We start from the raw sequence: 14,560 nt of genomic DNA, 5'->3' as shown, positions 1-14,560 counted from the left end.
AAGTTATGAATTAAAAAAATGAGTGCTCCTTATTCTAACTTGATCTTAGATATGTTTCTGAATCCATAACTCTACTCACTATTTGCATTATAGCTGAGTAGGTAATAGGCTCCAATTTTGTTGTAATTTGCCTATATTCTCTGTTATAAGGCCTTTATTAAACTATTTTCTGGGTTTTTTTTTTTCTGAAATTCAGAATTTATTTCCTTGTATGTCTGATTTTTTTTTTTTTTGCTACATTCTAGACTTTGTATTTGAAAAATTATTCTGAAAACATTTTGAAGACTACAATAGTGGTGGGCTTCCCAGGTGGCACTAGTGATAAAGAACCTGCCTGCCAGTTTAGGAGCTGCAGGAGACTTGAGTTTGATCCCTGGGTAGGAAAGATCCCCTGGAGGAGGAAATTACAACCCATTCTAGTGTTCTTGCCTGGGAAATCTCATGGATAGAGGAGCCTGGCAGTCTGCAGTCCATGGGGCCGCAAAGAGTCACACACAACTGAAGCAACTTAGTCTGCACACACAATAATGGTACTTTCCTCCAAGGAGCGCTTGTGTTTGCTTGGCAGGGATGCTGCCATTTCAAGTCCAAAGATTATATAAACACTCATGACCTGGCCTGTGACTTACTATGGGGTGTGTTATTCCAATGAGTCTCACCCTGAGGTGTTCCACTTGGGCACTTCAGTTCACTGTGGAGACAGTCTGTTGTTTGATGCTGAATTTTACCAGAGAACTGAGCTTTCTTTCCGAAGCATCTTATAACAAAGGTTTCATTTTCTGGGAAAATTAAAATGCAGCTGGGGCAAAAGAAGCTTCTTTTAACCAACTTCTGCACTAAATAAACAAAGTACAACTCCAAATTAGAAACATAGGGTTTTGTATGTTATTTGAACTTGAGTAGGTGCTTTTAGTGTATATTTGTACAAACTGTGGAGATTTCCTGATAGCTCAGTTGGTAAAGAATCCTCCTGAAATGCAGGAGACCCCAGTTCCATTCCGGGGTCGGGAAGATCTGTTGGAGAAGGGAGAGGCTCCCCACTCCAGTATTCTTGGGCTTCCCTTGTGGCCCAGCTGGTGAAGAATCCACCTGCAATGCGGGAGACCTGGGTTCAAACCAGACTCCAGTATTCTGGCCTGGAGAATTCCACGGACTGTACAGTACAAACTACACAAGCTGTACCAACTATAAATTGATTTTTAATTTTGTACAAGAGAATTGACTAACTGCCTAAGCAGTTCAGGCTGCTATAACAGGTTGTCCATGTACCATAGGCAGTTCTGGAGACTAGAGATCTAAGATCAAGCTGTCAGTATGGTTAAGTTCTGGTGAGGGCTCTCTTTTAGACTGCAGACTTCTCCTTATATATCTTCGCATGACCAAAAGAGAACTAGAAAGCTCTCTGGGGTCTCTTTTTATAAGGCACTAATCCCATTCATGAGGGTGGAACCCTCATGACCTAATTCCCCCCAAAGCCCTGCCTTGCCTTCCAATACTATCATATTAGGGGTTAGGATTTTAACATGTGAATTTGGAAAGGGTTAAAAAAACAATCAGTCCATAACAATTAGAATAGTGGTCCTGTTTTAAGAGTCTTGAATGCCATGAGATTTAAGCTCCAAGCAGTTCTAAATCCTAGCTGTTTAAAATAATTTTTAAAAATTGTTCATTTAGAAATGCATACATTGTAATAGATTTTTAAAAGACTATCCAATGTAATTGTTTTATTAGTTTATAAAGGTGAGAATTTAATGTCCTGTCAAAAAACATTAATTTGGCCTGTAAAGTAAATTATAATAGTGTGAATAAGGCTGACACCACCTTGTGTGTGCTGTGTGTTCACTCAGTCGTGTCTGACTCTTTGCAAACCCATGGACTGTAACCCGCCAGGCTCCATTGTATCATCTTTGTTTTCTATTGTCTAGCAATAAACACTGCAAGCCAGACTGATCAGTGCATTGACCTCAGATGTAAAAACTTATATCTTTGCAGGTCAAGTTACCTTTAAGAGTCAAATTGGAAAATATTAATTTTCATTCATAATCTCAGAGTAGAAGTAGAGATAAAATTCAAGCCCAAAAGAAATTCCAATCAATATTGAATGTCAAGCCAACAAACTGTAAATACACAATGAGAGGCCATATGGACTTTTCATCCTAAAAATTGTTTGGTTCCATAGCCTTTGTTTCATTCTTCTGAGGATGAAAACATATAGAATATTCTAGCAAAAACCCAGATCTACAGTTTAGTAAGATTGACTAAACAATAGTATAAAATTCCTTCACTCTATGGCCAAGCTGAGAAAAATCTTGGAGAAAAGTCCAGAAAAATAAAAGCCTTTCTACTAGAACATAAGCAGTACATTTTCTGTGATAAGCAATAATTAAACAGCTTAATGAGATAAAACTATACTATAATATTAACTCACTTAAAGTTCAGTGGTTTTTAGTTTACTGAGTTTTCAACCATCACTATAATCTAAATTTAGGACATTTTCATTACCTCAAAAAGAAATCTATACCCATTAGCATTTACTTCTAATTTACCCTCAGCAAACCTCCTCACTGCCAGCCCCAGACAACCATTAATCTGCTTTCTGTCTTCACAGAATTGCCTAGTCTAGACATTTCATAAAAATGGGGTTGGGCTCTATATGGTTTTTTAAGACTGTCTTTCTTTATGTAGCATACTGTTTTTAGGTTCATTCATATAGTAGCAGTTATCAGTACCCCATTCCTTTGATTTGCCTAATAATATTCTGTTAAGTAGATATGCCACATTTTGTTTATTCATTCAGCAGTTGTTGGAAATTTGGGTTGTGTCCTTTTTTGGGCTATTATGCATAATGATGCTATGAACATCTGTACACAAGTTTTGATGTAGACATGTTTTTGTTTGTGTAAATACTTGAGTGGATTTGTAGGTCTTATGGTAATGCTATATCTAACATTTTGAGGAACTGCCACACTATTTTCCAGTGTAGTTGTACCAATTAACATTCCCACCAGCAACATTTGAGGGTTTCAATTTCTTTACATCCTCACCTTTTTTTTTAATTGTCAGTTATTTTTCTTTTTACTATAACTATCATAGTGAGTTGTGAAGTGGTATCTCATTTGTGGCTTTGATTTGCATTCCTGTGGTGACTAATAATGTTGAACATCTTTAATGTGCTTATTAAATGTTCCTGTATCTTCTTGGAGAAATTTATTTATAAGACCTTTGCCCATTTTTAATTGGGTTATTTGCTTTTTAGTTAATGAGCTTCATATATTCTGGATACAGATCTCATCAAAAATGGGATTGCAAATATTTTCCCTTTTCAATTTTTTGATGATGTCATTTGAAGCACAAAAATCAAAAAATTTTGATCCCATTCCTTTTTTTGCTTGTGCTTTTCATCTCATAGCTAAAAAAAAATCACTATATAATCCAAAGTCACAAAGATTTACTTGTGTTTTCTTCTACATATTTTATAGTTTTAGCTCTTACATTTAGGTCTTTGATCCATTTTGAGTTAAATGGTGTGTCTGATGTGAATTAAGCATCCAGATGAAAAATTTTGCATATTGATATCCAGTTGTCCCACCACTATTGATGAAAAAGAATACTCTTTCCCCATTTTTGTCAGAATCAACTGACGATTTGATGAATCCGTAGCCCAGTTGATGTAAACGCTAGTCTCTTGAGTTTACATATGGATTTCAGAATCAACTGGTGGACTCCTTTTAGAGTAACATTTACACGGTAGTGCACATAAATTTAATTTCAATGCCATGTTTTTTTCAAAATATTTTCTAATCAAATGTTTCACTTATTCAACCTCAACCTCTCCATTGGCCCCTTCTTATTTTCCTAACTTCCATAACTAACCATGCTTAGTTATTCCCATTCTTAAAAAAGTCAATTCTTGATATTGTCCCACCCTTCACAGTCCAAATTCTTTAAAGAGTAGTCTGTATTAAAAAAAAAAAAAAGACTAGTCTCTGTTTTTACTTTTAAGTCTCTGTTAAAGTTATATGAAAAAAAGTTATCAATGATATTCTAATTGCCAAGCACAACAGTACATTTTCAATCTTTATTGCAACATGTTATGGAAACTACACTTATAGTTTTCCTTCTTTTCTCATCTGTTGTCTTTTATGATACTACCAAAATCTCCTTTTATCTGTTTCCTCTTGTCTATGTCTGTTTTGCTCAACTCTTGCTTCTACTCCTTACATGCTGCTTTTACCCAGGACTGTTTGCTCCGCTTTCACATTTTATAAATTTTCACCAGTCTCTAAAATTAAACTATAATCACTTACTCCCATTTACAGGTTTTACTTATTTTCACATGGTTATTCAGTATGTATCACAAAAATAAAAAATTGAGCTCAATATCTTTCTTGTCAAAACTTGTTTCTCATTCTTCCTTCCATATATCAATAAATAAGCTACCTAATTTAACAAGCAAGTTTTGAAGTCATTTTTAACTCTTCCCCCCACCCTTTCTCACATGTAAATAGTGAATTTGTCTGGTCAATTTCATCTCTAATTTGTCTCCCATTCTTACAGTCCTTTTTATTCTCTGACTCAGCTCAGTTCTTTTCTTTGGACTTCAATAAAAGCTTTCATATTATCTTTCATGGTTCCAACAATTTTGCTGTAAAATACAGGACTTATTACATCAGTCCTATTCTTAAAAATCTGTCACTGACTTCCCATTACCTGGAGCATAACTGAATCTACTTAGTTTGGTGTTAATGATGCTGCAAAACTCAGTTCCAGCTTACTTTTTCAGTCTTATGCCCAATGACACAACTTCTCCTTCAACAATCCCTACCTTTTCTCTGTTACTTCACTTCTCAAATATGCCACCAAATACACACACTGCTGTTTTAGCCATGAAGGACTTGCTCACTGTAAGCCTTGCACATTGCTCATACATTTATATGAAAGGGAGGCAGGAGAGGGAAGAGAACAAAGCAAGAGAATAATCTCAGACAAAGACCTATAGAGCATAGCTTCAGCCAGATCCTGCAGAGGAACTCTACAGTTCCTCTTCACGGATGTCTAAGGTAAGCAAGCTAAGCTGTCATACTCCTGTATCTGTCAGCCACTAGTCATGGGCTATACAGAAAGGGATTAGATTCCCAGAGACTTCTAGATTTCTGCATGTGTGGGCAAGAACCTCAGTAGAAAAAGTGTAGTTCCCAAAGAAGAGACATATTTCAAACTTGCCAGATTCTAGTCAAATAGCTTTTGTACTTGCTTACTTCTCTTGGTTCTTATCTTTCCCTTTAATTTTGGCCTGTTTTATCAACTCTTCTATGAATACAAAAATAATTTTAACATTTAATCTGCTTTCTAGTTGTCTACAATGAGAGGCTTGGTTCTAAGAAAATAATACATTTTTGTTCTGGTAATTTTAAGTCATATTTTTTCTCAATTTTTGTTTTATTTGAACTGTTTCTTCAGATTTTATATATTGTTGGATAATTTTCTAATTCATTTTAAAGATCTGTTTTGTCAGTGAATTTAACACATTTACATTTATTACGCGACTGTTGGTGGCACTCATTTCTATCTTCATATTTTATTGACTTTTGCTATTATAATTTTTTATACTTTAATTCTCCTTCCATATCTTCCACTGGACATATTGAGGTTCTTCTTACTGTATAAAAGTTAACATTGAATCTAATTTCTTCATTTGGTTACCAGGGAAATGATATATGTCTGCATTAACTTTTTCTTTTTTTTTTTTTTTTTTACTTTCTACCCATTTGTTATGCTTATCAACACTTTTTTCATCTAAACTCTCCATGACATACTTTCAGTTCCACCACCACATTTGTGTTTTCTACATTTTTAACTCTGATATTTATGGAACTTTTATGGATTTTAGGTTTGTTTTAACAGCAAGAAAACTTACTAAGTTATTTCTTTACCTCTACATTCTATATATTTCTTAGATCTTCCTAGGTTTATTTGACAACGTATTGGTATACTTCTGAAAGAGTTTTCAAAAGAGTCATTTGCTTGATGAAACCTCTGAGCTCATTTGTCTGAAAATATTTAAGTATATTTCCTTTACATTTAAATTACTATTAGTCGAATAGAGTAGTCTAGATTTCAAGTTCTTTTATTCTTATTCTTTAACAATGCTGCCCTTCTTCACCAAACAAAATGTTACATGTATTTTGCATATAAGATTAACATTGAGAAGTATGTTATAGTCCATTTCTTGTTTCTTTTTAAATAATCTGCTCTTTCTATTGGAAACTTTAAGAAAAGTCATTGATGTTTTAAAATTCACTGTAGTATGTTTGTATTTTTTAAATTGTCCTAAGGCTTTAGTACTATGAAACTTGTCGATGCTTATCTCTCTTTAATTCTTAGAAATTCTAGGTCACCATTTCTTTAAATACTTTCTCCCTGCCACTTTTTTTTCCAATTGGTTTTTTGGAAAAGCCTTTAAGTTGGAAATTAACATGTGCATACTCATCCTTCACATCCCTAATTTGTTTTTCTATTCTTTTCCTTTCCTGATAATTTTTTTAATCCCTCAATTTAATCTTTAAAGTCACTAATTTGTTACCCAGTTTTACTCATTCTCATATTTTAATTCTTATGTTGAGCCTTTTTCTCTTTAAAATGTTGGTATGCTTGTCCTTTCCACTGTTTTCCTTTATCTCTTTGAAAATACTGATTATACTTGCCTTATATTTAATTTTTCATTTATATTAAGTTTTTGGCCCTCCAACTCTTCTTTATGCAATGTAAGGTAGAGGGATTTCCCTCACACTGGAGATTTTCTAACTTTACCATCTTTGTTGAACTACACTCTGTGGCTCTCTCCACAGTAGCAGTGCTACCACTGAAGGATCGGATCCTCCATTCCGCCTCTGTGGTCCTGGCAGCAGTGGTGGGGAAGGGGGGATTCTCAGGAGAATCTACTGTTGTTCACCTTCTACAACAGCAAGGTAAGAGTTCCATTCTGCTCCTTTCCTACGTCTTACCACCCATTTTCCTACTATCCGGCGCTGTGCTGTGGTGGGTACTGTTGCTGTCGTTGTTTCTTACTGAAAGCAATAACTCATGCAGTGCAATATGAGAAAAGAAGGAATTAGAACTTAAGAGTTTCTCCTCAAAATTCTATTGTTCTTGTACCCAGCTCTTTTCATATCTAGGTTATATTTCCATGCATGAAAAGCAATCAGATTATGTCTTCCTAAGAATTCTCAGTCTGTTAATTTTAGTTTCTGAAAATCAGCCATACCAGCACTTCTCTAACATCCACACAATTATATTCAGGGAAAAGAATACAGTGATACTCATTCATTTATTAAAAGCTAGGGAGGTTTCCCAACTATCCTACATTTTACCCTCATAACGAAGATCAGCTTTGTCACTGTATCTCCGTTTTCAACACCCCATTTTTGGCCATCTATTACAAACTAATTCAGTTCCACAAGATTCTATGTACCTAGAACAATACATTGGGAAAAAGTATATATCATGATCTCAAACTTCTAAGAGAACTTTCTGTTTTGCTGGAAAGGCCAATTTGCTTATATAAAAATCTATGAGGAATAACCAAGTTATCAAAGTTTGTAAGTTAAATTGTCCTAAAATTAATATGATAAAACCTCTCAGTATTACTCAGACAATTAAGAAATAACCAGTGCATCCTGTGACTAAATAAGAGCAAGTAAGTGAGGAAGATAGAGTGTTACAAGTCTTCTAGCATCTCTATCATACTCAGTTGCTATGAAGTAGTTCTTGGTTTGGCAGTACGTCCTCTGAAAGAGAATAGCAACCCTAACACTAACCTTGAACTGCTTTTGAGTTCTCCAGAGTACAGTACTTACAAGAACTTGTAAGTTTAAAATTGCTTCTCTCTCTTTTTTCCAGGGAGATTTTTAATTGCAGATAAAATATTCCTATGAAAAGAACTCTGTTAAGTTTGATTTATTTATACATGTTTACAAATGCCTATTTTTAAATCAACCCAGAAACTTTCACCTTTTACCTTGATAATCCCTATGTCATGGCAGAGCTGTATTTGTTGACATTGACAGTCATTAACTTGAACTGTTGTAAATTACCTCTCCCAGTTAAAAGTCTACAATATGTCTCAAAGGAGATTGTTTTCCTCCTATGTGCAACATTATTTCTTTTAGCTCCTCAATATCTTAAAGCCATCTGTTTGTGCACAGAAGATCTGGTGAAGACTTCTGGGAAATCACCACAAAAGACAAATCATAATAGGTGGTTGCAGCAGCAGAAATGCTCTTTTAAGAAAAGCCTTTCAATGGACTCTGAGAGTTAGAATCTCCTACGGGTTCTACGAATAGCAGCAGCCTTGGTTGCAAATCAAGGGCATGATTGTAGGTACACAGAGCTCGGCCCAGGTGGTAACTGGCACAAAGGGTCAGTCCTAAATGAAATTGCGAAGTCAGTAAAATTCATTTCAGTGCACACAGCAGTGTCTTTCTCCTTCACCTCTCCTTCTCTGAAAGCTTTCTTAATGCTTGAAGCTTTCCCCTTCTCTGATAACACAAACTCATTTAATCATGTATTCATTCAATGAACAATTTCTAAGAGTCAAGTGCCAGATGCTAGCATTATTAAGATACAGAAGGCATAAATTATAAACTTAATAACTCATAATCTAATGGGGAAAGAGATACAAAATAAATCACATGATAAATACAATAATCAGAATTCAATACCATGCATAAACATGACTCACAGAAGAAAGACTTCAACTTAAGAAGACTCAGAGAAAGTTTAAAATGGGAACTTACCAGGTCATTAACCATTAGGTGTGGGGAATAAGAGAAGGGGAAAGAGTATTCCATGAAAATTAACTGAGTGTGCAAAAATAGAAAAAGTTATAGCAAACTGCTTCACACTAAGGTGTGAAATTGCTAGGATAAAAGGCAAAGTTTCAAGTCTATGGAATAAATCCCTAAAACATGAGTTTATAGAACCTGACAAATTAGGAACATTGTTTGGCTTTGCAGGGAAACCTTTCCAGAAACCCCAACAAACAATAATGCTGTTTCCTTTTAAATATAGAAATCCAGTCCTAGTTCACATCAGGCTTCACAGTTTGTTTGTCTGTCTCTCCCCCCATTGGCATCTCTCTATTTTTCTATCTTTATCTCCATTTTAGGACATACTCACACACACACACACTCATTCTTACACACATTCACACGTGCATAGTAAGTAACATCTGACATGGACCACAGTGCTATAGAATATGTCATTCCAGGATGATAAAGTGGCCAGAACATTTGTTTGCCACCATACTAACAGCAAGAAGTCTAATCAGATTGTTTTCCTACTTGGCCAGATTTAGGGAAAGGTAGAAAAATGTTTTGTTCTGTTTCTTTTTTATAGGAAAGGTCAGAGAAAAGGTCTAGGGAAGAAATGTTTTGAGCTGGCTGAAAACAGCAGGCATGATTGAACACTCTAGGTAAATCCCAAAGATGCTGAGAATCAGGGTCTGTGGTTCTGTTATAGAACCATGCCCACATTATGGAACCATGCCCCCTCCTACCAAGTTATCCAAAAATGTTTCCTCACACTAGGTGAGAACTAAGTGAGGTGCTGCTTTTAAGATTTTTAATAACTACTGTCAGATGTGCCAGTTTATTTTTTGTTATAACTTTCTGTTTTGATGTTGGAGTGGCTTAGCCTAATGGTATGATTTTTGCAAGTCTTTTTTTTATCTACAGCCATATTTCGTCATCTCCTCTGAAGACTATATCCTCTATGAAGTTCTTGTTAGCATACCCTTTGTTGGCTGGTTCATTGTGGATCTTAAAAAACACAGTAAAAATAGTCCTATCATGGCTCAGCGGGAAAAGAATCTGCCTGCAGTGCAGGAGGCACAGGTTTGATCCCTGGCTTGGAAGAATCCCTGGAGAAGGATATGGCAACCCACTCCAATATTCTGGCCTGAAAAATCCCATGAAAACAGGAGCCTGGCGGGCTACAGTCCAAAGGGTCGCAAAGAGCTGGACATGACTGAACGACCAGCCCCGCACAGCACAGAGGGTGTTTAGTAGAAAAGTAAACAAGTCACTTCCTTATTTCACTGCGACGCTTAGCGGTTCGTGTTGAGCCACGTGTGCTGTGATAGAAACGTGCTGACCTGTGCGTTAGGCATTCAGACCGAAAGACAATCCGTTTGTACCTGGAAGCTAAGCTGATTATGCGTCAAAATCCAAAGGGTAAAATTCAGAATATATCACTGTGCAGGACAACTAGATATCAAGCAGCCTACCCTGATCAAAATTGAATTATAATTTGAAAAGTTATCAAACAAATGGAATTCATTTTAGTAAACAACTGAACTTCAAAATCATCTAAGCCATGGCCATAACCCTTGGGTAAGCTAGTATCCCCAGTAGCTGGGCTAATATTATTTTCAATCAGGTTATCTCACAATTTTGAATCACTTTATCTGATGACTTAATTGCATTTTTTAAAAGGCTTCACCACAGCAGACATACAGAAATCTATTTTGAGGCAGTACACAAAGAAGTTTCTAGGTCTGCAAGAAACATTAAAAGTTATGGATTAATTTTAAGCAGATAAACTCCCATCCACTAGATAATGAGCTATATTTTGATAATGGAAGAGGAGGTGATATACAAAATACTACCTCTAATTCTATGAAAACCAATTTTGTTTTTCAAGCTTTGAAGTTCCAAATCAGCATTCTAATATTGCACAAAGGACTATAATGGACAGTCTTTCATTCACATTCCCAAACTGCAATTGGTCAGTAAAGAAGAAATAATATGGTCCATATGACCACAAAGAGGGGATAATAACAGCTAACACTGATCCAGTCCCCACTTGACCTGGGACAGCACCTAGAATCCAGGAAGTCTCAAAGCTTCTAATGAAATTGGAAACATGGAGCAAATCCTATAATAGTCTATATCCAAGAGGCGAAGAGCCGACTCATTGGAAAAGACCCTGATTCTGGGAAAGACTGAAGGCAGGAGGAGAAGGGGATAACAGAGGACAAGATGGTTGGATGGCATCACTGACTCAATGGACATGAGTTTGAGCAAGCTTCAGGAGATGGTGAAGGACAGAGAAGCCTGACATCCTGCAGTCCATGGGGTCACAAGGGGTTGGACACAACTGAGCAACTGAACAACAAATACTATATTAAAATGTCAGAGAAATTCAATAGTCATAAACTATAACTTTCCATTATAGCAATGCTTCTAAGCCTCTTTTCCTCTTCAAATATTTAACGTATGAAATAGAAAAATCAGTTTTCTATTAGTCTAATCATCATTTAAAAAACTGCCAAATTGGGTCATGTTGTGATGCTTTTTGGACTATTCTTTGATGTAATTTACAAGGATATGAATTTTTTCATGTGAGTAATGACCCTGGAGGTTCTCTGGTATGACAGGAACCTGGAGTCTGGGATGTCAACCACAGAAGTCTGTCCTTTCTCTGAACTGCCCAAACACTTTGCTACAAATGGACAAGCTCCTTGAATGTACAGGCTGCATTCTCAGAACTTAGCGAAACATCTAAAACAGTAAAGATTAAATAAGATTGCTGAATAAACATAAATCTAGAGCTCTTTAAAGTATTACACTTATTTATATTCATGCCATTTCTGAGACTAGATTATGTTTTCTAATAACATTTATCCTTTCCTCTTATTATAGACATGTAATATGCTTAAAACAGAAATCACGAAAGTATGGAAAACCATGAAGAAATAATTGCCTATAATACTATAACCCAGAGAAAATTATTATGTTTTCCATATATCCTTTCAGTATACCTTTAAATTGTTTTTTAAAAAGTTATGTTTTGCACATTGAGTCTGCTAGTTTTTCATTTAAAAACATATGGTGAATATTATTACCCACATTAGCAAGTATCTGTCTTAAAAAATAATTTAATGATTAATTATCATTTCATCATATGTTGTTCATACTTATTTACACACATTATATCAATAAATATATTGGGCATATGTGTGTTATTGCCCATTATTTTTTATAGGCAAGATAAACAATGCTTTGTATTTAGTAGGTATTCAGTTAGTGTAGCTCAATTGTAAGAATGGTTGCAAGAATGATTTTTACCATAAGAGGGGATAAGCCAGTGGATTTAATTATTGATATTACAAAAATTTCCCATTTTCTACTGATAATCTCATTTACTAAATATTCAATTCAAAATGACTTCATTAGGAACTGTTACCTGATGTTATTATGTAGAATTGTGGAACTGAGATTGAAATGTAAGTTTCATAATATTTTTTCCTAAAATAGGGTCTTAATAGGGTTAAGGGTTGATAAATATTAGATCTCACAATAATGCACCACACAATGTAGAATATTCAGCAGTATCCATAACAACCATGATTCTTTAAAGATATTTTAATTGCAACTTTCCTTGGAATTGTTGATGGTTTGTTGTGACAATATAAAGACAACTTAAGGAAGACTATTTATTGATAAATGGGTTTCTAACCAAGATGATAAAGAATGAGATTTATATTCTGCTTTTCTGACAAGGCAATGGTTGTATCTAAAAGGAAAAAGATGCAAGATACTGTTTCTGTGCTATCTATTTGAAGAAAAGAATAACATCAAGCATATGAAATAAAAAGAATGTCACCTTCAGGTCCCAAACAATTGAATCTAAGAAACTAAAGGAATTTATATCGATCAATCAGCCAGGAAACAAAATCAAAATCATTTCAAATCAAAATTTTAGCTCTGGTTTCCTTTGGAGGTTAACATGGCATGGCATTGCATGAATGTGGCCAGAAATTACTCCTGTATTTAGAACAACAAAACTATCTTTCTGTGCATGAGAGAATGTGCATTGGTCATCTAATTAACACTAAAATTCTATTTTTTTAATATATTCTGAATTACTGGGTAAGTATAACTGATAGTCAAGTCACAACAGTGTTGGGAATAGGGATACAACTTAAGGAAAAGATACTAAGGAGTCTAATGGAAGCCATAAGAAAAAAAAAATCAAAAAAGAATAGGAAGGTAGAAACAGGAGAATATTTTACTCTATTTAGGAGTGTGGATGAAGGAAAAATCAACCATGAAGAGTAATTCAAGGTGCTAAGAGCAATGAAGCTGGAAGATAAAAGAAATACAGTTTATTGTTACTTTTCCTATGTGAAACTGAGGAAAAAACTAAAAGGGTTCTGACATCTGTGTACAAAGTATCATGTAGAAATCCTGACTGTCCCACTGAGCTCTTTATTATGATATGTATCTCTAGCAATATTAAAACATACTTCCTCTTAAACATTGCCAGTGTTGTTGGCAGTCACCTTATATCAATTTTTCTAAGATTTTAAATTTAGTTGTATAGAATTTATTTTAAAAAATTTGGTGTGGGAAAACATCACCAAAATCTGTGCTAATCATTTTGATGCAAAAATCATCAACATTTTCCCATGACTAATAAGAATTATCCAAAAGTATCTTGGTAAATTATTTTTATTTCTACATGAAAATTTATTTTCAGTTTCTAGGAAGTAAATGTGCTTTCTATAATTTCATTATTATCAGTGCAGCCATAAAAGAGAAACTTCATTTTGCATGGTCCCTTGAGTTTTCATTTTAGCAAATATTTCACATTTTACCCCTTGTGGCCATCAGGCTAGACATTACCAGTCCCCCTTCCTCCCCTGGCACATAGGAAGACTATTGCCCAAGCTCCCTTTCTATCAGGGTAGGATTGTGTCCCTGCATCTTGTTGAAAAAATGTGAGTGGAAATACTCTATACCTCTTCCAGGACTGACCAAGAGTTCCTCTCACTCACTCTGCTTGTTGCCAGATCAAAGCAGAGAGACCTATGGAGAACTTTGAAGAAGGCCTAGAAGACAGCAGTGCCACGATGGAAACAGCTAGGATTCTTTATCATTTTTCAAAAGGCCACACATTAAACATCCAAACCATGATATAATCCAGAAATAAACACTTATTTTGTTAAGTTACTGAGATTCGGGGTTTCCCGTGGCAGCTAGCATTGATCATTGCTGAATAACAAACCTACCCTTCAGAGTTTTTCTGTTGACATGACTGATTTTGTGTGTAAGTGTTAGGTTTGGGTAGTTTGAGGAGCATTTTGTGATGATTGTTGTCTATAGGAATTTAAGACATTCTTTTATTGAGTTGGAAAAATATAAATAGCTGGGTTGCGCACACCACATTATCAACTGAACTACTTTGTAATCAACCAAAGACTGCATATTTATTCCTCTTGAATATCAGTTCTCTAAACTACCTCAGGACTTAAGTATTCTGAAATATGTTGTTCCATTCAGTTCACAGCTAAGTGTTGTTAGTACTCCTTGATTACTCATTAAAGCCAGCAGCTTTACAGAATAGAACTGCTCTCTTTTTTTCCTGATGGTCAAATACTGTGTAAAATAACTGTAGATATTTTGGAATAGGAATGAACCTTACAGACTATAGAATTACAACACTTTGCAGATGAGCAAGCTGTGTTTTAAAACAGGATAAGGGATCAGAGTAAGGA

At 35.1% G+C, this 14,560-nt stretch overlaps 1 long non-coding RNA gene across 3 annotated transcripts in view; it reads left to right on the top strand.

Moving 5' to 3' along the window:
* The window catches only part of LOC139030237 (uncharacterized), a 297,763-nt gene that overhangs the window by 205,450 nt on the left and 77,753 nt on the right, over positions 1-14,560 (top strand). For 2 of the 3 annotated variants that reach the window (XR_011482534.1, XR_011482536.1), the window contains 2 exons: positions 6,849-6,968; positions 9,735-14,405. This is a non-coding gene — a long non-coding RNA (uncharacterized lncRNA). Of the gene's footprint in view, positions 1-6,848; positions 6,969-9,734; positions 14,406-14,560 lie in introns of those variants that run through there. The other variant, XR_011482535.1, reaches the window with a different exon arrangement.

The sequence above is a fragment of the Odocoileus virginianus genome, chromosome 21 (assembly GCF_023699985.2).
Source record: "Odocoileus virginianus isolate 20LAN1187 ecotype Illinois chromosome 21, Ovbor_1.2, whole genome shotgun sequence".
Classification (NCBI taxonomy): domain Eukaryota; kingdom Metazoa; phylum Chordata; class Mammalia; order Artiodactyla; family Cervidae; genus Odocoileus; species Odocoileus virginianus.
This window is presented reverse-complemented; position numbering and strand designations above follow the sequence as displayed.